The sequence below is a fragment of the Chroicocephalus ridibundus genome, chromosome 13, assembly GCF_963924245.1.
Source record: "Chroicocephalus ridibundus chromosome 13, bChrRid1.1, whole genome shotgun sequence".
Taxonomy (NCBI): Eukaryota; Metazoa; Chordata; class Aves; order Charadriiformes; family Laridae; genus Chroicocephalus; species Chroicocephalus ridibundus.
Window position 1 is genome coordinate 2,996,932 of NC_086296.1, and position 11,037 is coordinate 3,007,968.

Below are 11,037 nucleotides of genomic sequence, written 5' to 3' on the forward strand. Positions count from 1 at the left end.
GGGAGAGAAATCACCGAGAGGTGCAGTATATTATTTAACACCGTCATTTTCATATACAAAGTGGGATTCGCTTGCTCAGAGGTTTAATTTGGTCTAACAAAGCTATCTGCGGCAGAGCGAGCGCAGCCTGCTCTGGTCCCCCCTCTGTTCCATCCCCGGCTTCCCTCCCAACCTGCCGTTATTAAAGATAAAAGTTGTCTCTCATTTAGCAGTTTTCCTTGAGTGGTTTTTATTGTGTTCATCTGCATTGTAGTAAACTCCTAAGATAGCCAGATAATAACACCAGTGCCATGGTAACAGGCAGGAAAAAAGAACAAGTGCTGTATTTGTAATGCAGAAATGCTCACTAAGTGGCAAAAGTTGTTAGTGATGGAGAGGGAACGGTTAAGCTCAAGCCTCGGCTCATCAGCCGGGATTAGGGAATGCAACATCCCACGAGCCTGGGACACGACACCTGGTACCAGGGGCCTGGCATGGTGTTTGCCGTTGCTCTGCCGAGAGCCGGCAGGGCTCTTGGGGTGCGTTTCCCGATTCCCCATGGCCCCTGCGCCCAAGGAGGGGTCAGCGGCTGCTGGGGACGGCACTGCTCAGTGAGCCCGGGGGTCTCGCAGAGGTGCTGGGGTCCCCCTGTGCCTCCAGCAGCTTCGCTGGGGTCTTGGGCAAGCTGGGAGGCAGTGGGGAGGAGGGAGCACATCAAGGGGGATGCACTGCAGGATGCGCTCCCCATAGCTGGTGTGTAACAGGGTGATTTGAATAATTTTCCTCCTGCAGCCTCCCCGCGCAGCCAGCGCCGAGGCCTAATGGCCTGTGAAATTTCAGGCTGAGAAACAAGGGCGATGTGCACGGCAGGCGAGCCGGCAGCCTCAGCCCTCCCCACGGCACCGTGCTCCGGCTGCCCCCACCGAAACATCAGGGTCCTCCTGCCTGCAGCCGGGACACGCCGCCCTCAGCCCCCTCCAGCCGGACTGGCTCCCTCAGTACCGTGCATCACCGTGCGTCGCCGCACATCGCCGTGCATCGCCGTGCATCAGTGTGCATCACCGTGCGTTGCCGCACATCACCGTGCATCGCCGTGCATCACTGCACATCACCATGCATCGCCGTGCATCGCCAGGAGCGCAGTCCGGCTGCGTACAGGGAGCGCTGCCGACAGGAGCGGGCGAGACGGTGGCTGCGGGAGCAGGCAGGACAGGCAGCCACAGGGGTGCACGTAAGAAAAGGAGAAATTGTTATTGCTCCTCCAGCAGCGCTGAGGGAGCGCGTCAGGGCTGGAGATGTTTGCGTGGTCAGAAAGCTGGGCTATTCGAAAGGAAATAGAGAAGCGTCTCCTGAGGCCACTTTAGTGGGCATTGCTCTAATTAGCATCATGTACATCGGCAGTTACCTCAGACCTTTGATTAACAGTGAAGAAAATCAATAAGCACACTAAAAATTCAGATAACTTTCACAGCTAATTTTAATTTCACATTTTAATCTTGTATTAATGTCAATCTTAATTACCATAATTAAGTCAGATGTGACTTAGCGAGAGAAGCTTGAAGATAAGACATTACAAGAAAGACGGTGCCTTTCTGGTGAGCAGACAAGCGCAGCTCACCACGGTTTGGGCTGCGGCTGATGCCGGCGTCGCGTCGGGCTGCGGCGGCCACGTGCCGGTGAGCCGGGGGCTCCCGTGGGGGAGCAGGGGGTGCCACGCTTCCCCATCCCTCCCGTTGTCCCCAGCCTCGCCTGATTCCCCACTCGGGGTCTGTCCCCTGCAATGCCAGCGAGAACCTGAAGCCCCTCAGACCTGCTTTGCCCCTCTTTCAGGGTCCCCGTGTCTCCAGCCGCTTCGCAGCTGCCCCCCTCTCCTTGGTGCACGGGAGCACAGGCAGGTGTCAGCCCCGCCGTGCCGGCCATGCCTGCGCTCCACTTGTCACAGCTGGTGAGATCTATGGGATCCAAACCGCCCGGAAAATCAATCTCTCATTTATTTTCATGATGGTGATGCAGCAGCCCAGCGCTGCTGCATTTGCTCTGCAGTTACACCTATCGATCGCCATCCGCTCTCAGCTCCGGGCGCTTCGCGGGGCAGGAGCGGCGCCGGACGGGGTCTCCATCCAGCCTGGCATCACCCAAGGAGCGCTCGGACACATCTGCCTTGCGGGAAGCATCCCACAGCCTGGCAGCACCTGGGACCGACGCCTGCAGCCACCGGAGCCCACCAGCACCTCCCAGGCGGCCGCTGCCACGTCGGTGGGCAGAGACTGGGCTGGCTCTTGGCACAGCACGGGCACAGCCGCCGAGAGGGGTCGTTCACCGTGCAGAAACCTGCGAGTGCAGGAGCGAGGACGACACAAGACACGGTCTGTGTGTCCGCACACCCAGGGATGGCTGCCTCCATCCGGGCAGAGGGGGTGCAGGGGTTTCACCCATGGTGTTTGCTGTGCTGCCAGCAAGGACGCCACCATCGTTGCAGGTTTTACTCTTCCCCCACCATAACATGAACCTCCCCGAGTGCCCAGCCTGCAGAAGCGCTGACAAGCTGCCTCCCCTGGTCAGCTGAGAGGCTGGCAACCCTTGGCTGCGCCTGGTGATTTTATGGACTGTGACACATCCCTGGGTCCTCGTCCCCAGCCCTGAGGGTGTCCCCTGCAGGGACAGCCAGGTCCTCCCCGCGCCCAGGCCGGAGCATCACTGCTGGCTGCCGGTCAGCGGTGCCGGGCGGGTGGGGATGCAGCAGCTGCGGCCCAGCAGGGATGCAGAGAGCAAACCTGCAGCAGCCATGCTCCAGCAGCATGTCCCAGGTGTGGGTGGCCACGGTGGTACCTCCAAGTGCTGCAGGAAGGAGCTTTCCCAGTCTGGGCACAGCAGTTTCTCCTGATGAGCTGAGACCTCCACCCTGAGCTACCAGAAACCTGGTTGAAGAGCATCTCATGGCTTAAAAGCGAGTTGGGCGCCGGTCCCTTTCCCCAGTGCCGGTGTAAAGAGGGCAGAGGCTCAGAGCAGAGATGCCATCGGTCAGCAGCAAGGTGGGTTTCCCCTGGTGCTTGTGGGGTGCAGGACAGCCCCGGGTGGGAGAGGGGGACGGAGGTGCTGGGAGGACAGACCCCAACCAGGGTACCTCTGGGGCTCCTGGCTCCAGACCTGCACCAAGCTGCCCCACAGCTCGCCAAGGCTCCTGTTTAGGGCCCAGCCCAGTGCAGCTGCTCCGTGGTGTGAAGGGGGGAGTCCTGTGAGGGGGGCACAGGGGCAGGCGTGTGGTGCCAGGCTGCTGCCCCCCAACCCCCAGGCTCTTGGGGCAGATACAGGGCCAGCCTCCTGCCTGCAGCTTTCTTGCAAGCTTCCCCCCCTGCCTCCTCCGCGGTGCCCGGAGGAGCTTCAATGGCAGGAGGAAGCGGAAAAATAACCTCGTCTTTAGATTTGGAAGCTGAGGTCTCCTGCAGCGAAGCTGAATGGTGGCTCTGAGGAGCGGTCTCCAGGCTGCGCTGGCTGGGGGGCATCGCTGGTGAGTGGCAATATTGTCCCAGGGCAGAAAAGGCCTTTGTCCCTCTGAGATGGCAGAGCCACTCCAGCCTTTGGCTTTGGGAGCGGGCTGCCTCCCTGCTCTGCCTTACAAACGCCAGCGCTGAATGGGGGGTTTGAGGCCAAAGGCAGGCTCGGTTCCAGCCCCTTTGAGCGAGTGCCCGTGGGCACAGCTGGGGGCCCTTTCAGGAGGGAAGTCCTTGTTCCTTGTCAACAGGAGAAGACTTTGCACGGCTCAAAAATAGGCTCTCTATTGCCCATTGGGGTTTGGAGGGAGCTGAGGGAAACAAACCCGCTGCGGGGATGGCAGGCAGCGGCGTCCCCGCAGAGCGGGAGGGAAGGGACCCCGCGGGCACCCTGCCTGGGGTGCTGGGTGACCTGGCCCCGGGGCTGCTCCTCGGCCGAGCAGGGGGGCTGTGACCCACAGCACCCCCTCTGCACCCCACCTCGGCATCCCTCCGCGATGCAATGCCCCTGCGTGGGCCATCGGTCACGGCACAGCTTTGCAGGGACGAGTCCCCACGGCACATCCCAGGGAGCCATCCCGTCATCGGAGCAAGGGCTTTCATGGCGCAGCAGGGATGAAGCCTGGGAGCACCTACCTGCACCCGTGGCACCTTAATTCCCCAGCCATAAAACAGGACATTGTTTTATCCTCTATGCATAATTCATGGCTCAATTAACCAAAGCTCCTCACGGCAGCACCCAGAGAGGCTCCCACCAGCTTCAGGCACTGCGGCTCTTCCAACCCCCTCCCATCCATGGATAACAGGCTCTTTACCAAGGCAATATTGCTGTTCTAATTGCCATATCCATAGCTCACTGCTGCGCTGTGCTGGCCAAAAGTTTTTTAAAGACTTTTCAGTTGTGATTTTCAGTTTTGTTTTGTTCTGGCAGGATTTGCATCAGGCAAAGCAGGCAGGGGGAGTTGGTGCCCGACCTCCATGTCCGAGCTCCGTGGCCAGCCCATACGGCCAGCCCATCATGTCCACAAGTGCCCGGAGAAAACTGCCTTCTGCACACTGCCAGCTGCCAAAAAATACCTGCTCTGTTGAGGCTTTCCTACCTGGGCCTCCCTTCCCCGTATGCCTTTCAGCATTGGTATTCGCGCCAGGACACTGCTGGTATTTACTCATTACGTCCCATACAAATTGCAAGTTACTCTGCATCAGATACTGTTACTGATACGAAAAACCGAATTTGTAAATTCATGAGCGCACAGAGTTATGTTGCCCTCGCTAGCAATTTTTCCTTGACGAATAAAAAGAAATTTCGTTAGAGCTTCTTTTTTTTTTTTTTTTTTTAAGTCAGGCAAAGCGCAGCGTGACTTTAGTGCTATCCTACCGGCATCTAGAAAAAGTGGTTTCTTTGCCTCTGCATTATTGTGCGCTTACCATAACCTATTAATTGCCTCTGGGAAGATGTTCTGCAGTTCTCACACCAGTGTCTCCTCATGCTTTTTGGAGTCCCTGGGTGCTCAGCACCTGGAGGTGGGCAGGAATGTCCCAGGGAGGGCTGGAGGTGTCTGTGGGACAGGCTGGGCGCAGACCTTGGCCCTCAGCGCTGACCACACATAAATATTTTTAATCCAGCTGGTCCAAGCAATTTCCCCACAGGAGGCGATGCAATCAGCATCTCTCGGTGATGCTGATTGTGAATAACCCCTGAGACGCTGGAGAGGCCGGAGAGAGCCAGCGAGCCCTGCCATGGCACCAATGCAGCACAGACTGGTGATGGGTAAAGAGAAAGGGACAGTGAAATAAGGGAAAGAGGGGAAAAGAAAGAAAGAACAGATTACTATTAACACCAGTAACCATGGCATTATGAAAACCAGATTTTGTCAAACAGCTGATTGCAATCTTTGAAGAGATTATGCATTTGATGGAAGAAGGTATCTGAATTGCTGTTATAGGTTGTTGTAATGTATTTGATGTGGTATCAAGCAGTATTCTCATGAAAAGCAGCATGATGCAGTATCAGTGCAGTGCATCTTAAGTGGGCTAAGAACCAGCTCATTGACAGATCCCGGAGAACAGCGATGAGGAGTCGTCTTCAAATGGAGGAATTATTAATGAGCCCGTTAAGAACTGGTGCTTAGCTCTGTCACCGCTTCACATTCTCACTTATGATCTGCAGGTAAATATGAAATCACTAGTCATTAGATTTACAAGCGGGAGATTAGCAGGCTGGTTAACTTGTGCGGAGACCTGCGGTCTTACGGCGCAACCCGGATCACAGCGCGGGATGAATTATTAAACCAGACGTAGTCTAGCCGGTCAAAAGCTGATTTCTGTGCCATGAAACAGAGGGCCTTGGGGCGGGGGAAGCTGTGCTCTGGGCAGCGGTGGAAGGGACTCGGAGGTCCGAGGGACTGGAGGGTCCCTCTGCAGTGGGAAAAGCAGTTGGCATCACCCAGGTCAGAGAAAGCCCCTGTTGTGAGGGCAGCTCCTGCAGCTGGAGCAAGGAGCAGGGCTTTACTTAACCCAGGCGTTGCAGAGGGGCGGCGGCAGCCCTCCCGCATGGCAAATTCCTGATGGGCTCTGTGCCTCGGCCAGCAGCGCGGCCACGGGCCAGCAGGGACATACCGTGCTTTGGGCATCACCCAGGGTGCCAGCACCCATGGACCGGGTGGCAGAGGGAGCAGGACAAGGGCAGTGAGTGGTTGTGCCTTGCCAGGAAGGCAGCAGTCCCCCCCCAAGCCCACCCGCGGGCACTCTGCGGTGCCCCGGGGCTGGTTTTCTCTGCAGGGGCTGGTTGCTCTCTTTGTGGGGGAAAAGGGGATTTGTTCTAAAGCTCTTCTAATGAAAAAAGAAAATCCATACTGTGCTGCTTTGCTCTGACCCGTCTTCCAAGCTGTGATGCTTTAATTGATTAGCTTGTAAGAGCTTGGCAGCAGAGCCCGTGCTTTGTTGGTAGCGTTTCTGCAGCTCCCGCAGGTGGAAAGCCATTAACTGCCTCCAGACTTGTCCCTCCGCCCGCAAAGTGCCTTTGGGCAGGTGATTTTCAGTGGTTTTAAGAGAAACGCCCCTAAGACACGCAGTCCCCGCGACTGTGGCTGGGTCAGCCCTTGCACTCTGCCTCGAGCGGGGAGGTCTGTGGGGGTCCCCTGCCCTTTGGCACCCCCACCCAGGGTGCGGGCACGCGTCCCGTCCTGTGGCATCGGCTGCGAGGTTACGCGGGTACAGGCCTATTCATTCCCAGGGATCTTAGCAAAAAATAATAACGTTTCGCTTGCACAGAGCTATTATCGAGGCTTGCTCTAACTTCACACTGCTGAGTGTGTCAGTATGATGAGGGGTTGGTAATAAACCTACCAGCAGTCACTAAGCGCTGCTATATAAATGCGTCCTCTGAAATAACAGTACTTTGGCTCCCAGCACCTGCTCAGAGTCCTGTGCACAGGGATTTGCCGAGGCCGGAAGGTCCAGTGTTGGTTCCCGGTGCTTCATACAGCTGGTTATGGGATCCGGCAGCTCTTCCCTCAGCGCCAGCCCTGTGGCTCTGTGCTCCAGGATCCATCCGTGGCTCTGTGCTCCCGGATCCAGCCACGGCTCTGTGCAGGGCTTTGCTCTGAGTGATTCGGAAGGGTGGGCGGCGAGCCCGGCTCTGCCATACCGCCAGCTCCGGCACTGTGCCACGGCAGCCGGCGTGCGAAGGCATGGGGACCCCAGCCCCGTGGTCCTTCCCTGTTTGCGGAGGCATCAGCGCCTGGGGGACTCCGTGGGGATCCAGGCACGACTCGGAAAGGGAGGTTGGGGAGGAGGGAGGAGCAGGCAGAGTGGAAACAACATGTGTGGGGCCCTGGCAGGGCTTCAGCATCGCAGTGTGTGTGTGTGCGCGAGTGCATTCGCACGGTGGGAGATGTAGCGCAAGCTGAAATGAGATTAGCTAATGTACTGCAAACACAAACCATCTAGTAAGGAAATCTCTCTCGCCAACAAATGCAAATCTTTCTGCCTAGTTTGCTGTGTAATGGTGCCCATTAACCCCCCTGCCCTGCCTGCTGGGGAGGGGAGGGACGGCAGGGGGCTTTTGATAAATGCTTGTGCAGCGAATAGACCCTCGTCTGAAAGCCCCCGGCGTTGTTCCCTGTGGCTGCGGCATGTCGCAAGAGGCGCCTGTGCCCCTCCGAAAGGACCAGCTCTCGCCGCCTCTTCGTGGCACACGCTCCACAGGTCCAAGGAGCTGCCAGCCACGGTCCTGCCCATCTGCTGCCTGCAGCCCGTACCCGGGGGCTAGTGCCCGCACGGACGGACGGGAGCAGGCGCTGCTTTGCTAGCCACGTCGAGCGGGGCCGAGATGCCACGCAGGATGGCAGCCATCCGTCCAGGAGGGAGAGCCGAAGGGCCCTTGGGCCGGTGTGCAGCCACCGATAACCAGTTACGTCCCCCGGTGCCTCCGTTACAATCAGCACGAAGCCGCGTGTGTTCAGATGACGCTCTTGGCCGGGCGTTGAGATGCTTGGCAGAGAGAAGCAGTTGTCATGGAAGGGGCTTTGGCGGGCTGCAGGCTTGCTTTTAACCCTCGGTACGTACAAGCCCCAGAGCAGAAAGGTCTCTTGAGACACGTAGCTGCACTTGTACCGTTGATGACGGTGACAACTGCAACAGGAGAGATTATTTTTCCTTCTCTCCCTTATATGCACGTGTCCCGCAAGAGGACAACCTCTTTGCAGAGAGCAGAGCAAGGGCTCCGTGACGGTGTTAAACTCCTCTGTGCCTACATCGCTCCTCCTGGGAAGAGAGCAGTCATTGCCCCGAAGCTGTATACTTGCAGGAGCAGCTGGATTCCTCCTGGCTTAACTTCAGGGCTCCCTCCTTGGCCCACCCTGTGGCCAAGTCTCTCCAGCCAGCTCAGGGAAACCACGCGCGGGGTTTCTGTGCGTGCCCTTGCTGTAGACACCCCACTCCCAGGGCTGTCGCTGCTGCCTGGGGCACCTGGTGATCGACACTGCCTCCTCCGCCGGTCGTGCTCTGCTGTCCTCAAACCTCACGTAGCTGCGGGAGGAAAACGCTTCCAGCTCAGAGGCAGCTCCGAGTGACGGCTGCCCAAAACCCAGCGCTGCTCTTGCTGGCTGCATCGCACCTGGAAAGGGCTCGGGGCTCTCCAGGGGTGTCTGCAGCAGCACCGCTCATAAAACCCTGCAGCTCTACTCACGTGCAGCTTTATTACAGACGTATTTCAAGGCAAAGGGTCGGGGAAACGCCATAGAGGAAGGATGCTAGCTGGGCACACGTCCACTGCCCACTCGCTGTGAGTCACCTCGTCTCATCAGACACGGACTGAGGCACCTCCCCGGGGTGGCTCCAGCTGAGGTTTCCAATCAGGCAAAGCCAGCCCTGGTACGGCAGCGAGGGCTGGGGGTCCCAGAGCCCCCGAGCGAGCGGCAGGATGGAGATGAGGGTGTGAGGGCACGGGCAGGCCCTGCGAAGGGACAGTCCCCAGCGGTGGCATCTCTCCCCGCCGAGGAAGACAAGCGCGGCGGTGCAGCAGGGATCACAGCTCCGGCCGCCTGCCAGCTCAGCAAGTTTAGTTGCCCATCAGGGAAACACAACGGCACTAAGTGACATTTTCAAGTCGTTCTGCGGTGCGTTGCCCAAAGAGCTCGGCACCGCCGCGCAGCTCCTACCCTCCTGCGGGTGGTAAAACGCTGCGGAAGCCCTTTTGCAGTTGCAGCTAATTGCTGTGCAAAGCAACGAGCCTGCTGTGACTGTCAGCGGAATGACACGAGTGCGTTCGATGGCAGCTCAGCTCTGTTTGGCCCCTGGGGAGATGTCCTGCCCTGGCCTCTCGCCCCGAGATTGCACCAAAGCACGTAGCTGCAGCTCGGGCAGGGCTGGGGACGGGCTGTGCGCTGGCGAGCGTCTGGGAGAGCGGGGAAGGAGCGGTGTCTGCGGGTTAAAGGGAGGTCACGTTATTGCAGACATGACGGCTGGGCTCCCTGGAGCAGCCATAGGGTTAATAGAATAAACCAGTGAAATTTGTAAAACTTTCCCGGGCACCCGAGAGAGGTTTTTTGCTTTGTGTTCACCAGCAGAAGCAAATGCTGTTCCGCTTTCCCCTGCCCTGGCTGTTAGGATGGCTTAGTGAGGAGTATTTTTGACTCCCAAGAGGTTTTTATACCCCTGGGCAAAGCTCCGTGGGGTAAGGCATGCTGCATGCAGCCCGGGCTCCCCGCACGCTCGCTGCCTCCCGAGCCCGGCGTGTCCTGGTGTTGGCGGTGCCCCTTCATATAAAATACCCACAGCGTTTGTTGTACGCTTTTATACTGTTACCAGCTGGGACTGAAGAGGTGAAGCTGAGGATACATCTCTGGAAACCTTAATGTCATCCCACATGGACCTGTCTTAGTATCCTCGCACAGGAACCGTGGGAAGTGGAATTCGGGGGGAATAACTGGCTGCAGCAGCTTCAGCTGCAAAGAGATTGTCCTGGGGCTGCGTCTGCCCTCGGGCTTCAGCCAAGCTTGGGGCAGCTGCCCTTGAAGTGGGGAATGGTGTTGCTTTTACCAGTGCGGTCAATGGTGGTGCTCTTACTGGTGCTGGGAACGGTGATGCTCTTACCAGTGAGGTGAATGGGGATGCTCTTACCGGTGCTGGGAATGGTGATGCTCTTAGTGCTGGGAATGGTGACGCTGTTACTGGTGTGGTGAGTGGGGATGCTCTTACCAGTGCTGGGAATGGTGATGCTCTTACCAGTGTGGTGAATGGGGATGCTCTTACCGGTGCTGGGAATGGTGATGCTGTTACCAGTGTGGTGAATGGGGATGCTCTTACCGGTGCTGGGAATGGTGATGCTGTTACCAGTGCGGTGAATGGGGATGCTCTTACCGGTGCTGCTGCTTGGCCAGGGCACAGCTTTCTCTCCAGCACTGGGGTGTCCCCCGCCGCTTTTCTTCCCTGTGTTTCAGGTAACAGCACCCACTGACTGTGCAGAACCAGCTCTGCTCTGGGGCAACTCAGCAGTGGATGTCTATCCCAAATATCTCCAGGAACAACGGCATCCTGCTGATACCATTTTGGCATCCCCACCTCTCCTCCAAAGCACAGCTCTCGTTTTCAGGATACCACCCCAAGCTTTCCCTCTCCCTGCAGATGTGTTTGTCCCCCCGTGAGCCCGGTGTGGTCACAGGGGGACACGGCTCCAGCCCCACATGCCTTGTGGGGGGCAGAGCACAGGGGCATGGCTGGAGGGACGTGGTCCACACGGCCCAGCTGAGTGCAACGAGTTAACAACATTGTGGGGGATTTAAAATGTAAGAAGCCTCCTGACAGCCCACATGTAGGTCTAATAATTTACTATAACAGCTTTTATAGCAGACCGTAAAAATCTAAAATAAGGCTGGGAATTGTCAGAGAAACCCACATGGAGATGAATTTCTGCATAACCACCATTTTTTTAGGCTCCAGCGCCTTCCTCTGGAAAACCGCGGTCCCCAGGTCCCTGGGGCGTGCTGGGGACCAGCCCTGCCGAGGGCTTCCCCGCAGGAGAGTCCTTTCGCTTGTGCGAGAGCAGTTTCACATCAGCGCTGCT